Raw genomic sequence first — 1,628 nt, forward strand, 5'->3', positions numbered from 1 at the left:
TCTGGACAGAACCTCTGTCAGTGAAATCCAAGATAAAGCTTTAATTGCATTTCATCCTGCAAAATGAACGCAACAAAACATGAGTCATCCTTGCAATGTCTTCCATTCTATGCCTTGCCTGTCTCTCATGTCTTTGCCTTTCCTCTTTGTAAAGCTTTCCAGGAGAGGGTAAGCAGTGGAGGGAAAGGTCAGTCTGCAACACTGGATGTTATTTCTAGTGTAAAACTGAGTATGTTTGGAATGGAGATTACTGAGTATCAGTGATTATAAACAGCACTATAGCATTTTAAAGGGTTGCTACAGGCAGAAGTCAAATTTGGAAGTATCTTTTCATTAACTTTAATGTACAAGTGTGATAGAAAGTGGACACAAGTTGTTTCAGACAGAATTCTGTTTTTTCATAATGTTGGCTTAGCCTTACAATGCTGGTATTGCATATATATATAGTGTTCTCAGCTGTCACTTTTTACCCATTTTAGTTCTTGTGACCTATAGATGAAAGCTGTCTTAATAAAGAAGGAAGCTTGCTTTATTTGTGTTTTCTGCTTCATCAGCAAACTACTCCAAAGAAAAATTGCCATGGTTCTGCATCGTGGAACGCAACTTTTTATTACTATAAATCTGTTCTGTAATACATGTTATCCCCATTTCTTAGTTTGTGTTAAGGAAGAGCAAGTTAGGAATTCAGGGAAGATACATCTGTGTGAGACTAACATAAATGAGAGAATGATCAGACACCGTGCCCTAATTTTTCCTGACAAGGGCACAAAGTGAAGGCCCCATAATGTGAATTAAGCTTTCCAGATAAACATAGTTTGATTTTTCTGAAGTGTCAGGTGTTTGCAGATGGCACTGAATTCATGCAGAGAGGACCTCTATAAATCAGACTGCTTTTGTTTAGATTGCCAAATGAAGACCGTCAACTTTGGGATTCGGAAATGAGCACTGCATATTCTGACCTGAGACATTAATGGATTTGCCAGCCTGATAGAACAAATGGCAAAATGCTGGAGGAAATTAAGCTGCATGGAAAACTCTGATGTCAATGTGATTTACTCATTCCAAGTAATGATTGTAAGTTTTCTGTATTTGCATTTAGCGGCGGTTGTTTGATAAATTTTGTTTGTGTTAAATCTGTGTTTCAGTTCATATTTGTGATAGCAACAGAATAGCTTATTTTAAATTACTTCAGTGGAAACACCATATAATTCTTAGTAAGACTGAAAACTTCTTGATTTTTGCCTCTACTAGATGAATAAGTAACTGGTAGTGCCATTTCAAGTTGCTATGTGTGCCCACTTGAAGGACTCAATTACTCTGGTATGCATGAACCATGTTTCACACCAGCAGACATTTCATTGTGAGGTGGTTTCCACCGTTACCGAGCAACAAAAACCTCTGTTTATTCAATGGCTGTGTTCTTCTGTACCATACTTGATAAATCTCTTTTCAGGAAAGAATTCACTACTTAAACCACTGCCTTGCTCTTTGTCATTTCTATGTACTGATCTTCTGGAGGATGACCTCTAGTTTTACTGTGGTCTGTTGGCTAGTGCTACAGAAACTTGGAGAAACAGCAGGAAGTGGAGTCTTTTAAGTTTACTGCCACATAATGACAATAGAAGAGA

The sequence above is a fragment of the Chroicocephalus ridibundus genome, chromosome 2, assembly GCF_963924245.1.
Source record: "Chroicocephalus ridibundus chromosome 2, bChrRid1.1, whole genome shotgun sequence".
Lineage (NCBI taxonomy): Eukaryota > Metazoa > Chordata > Aves > Charadriiformes > Laridae > Chroicocephalus > Chroicocephalus ridibundus.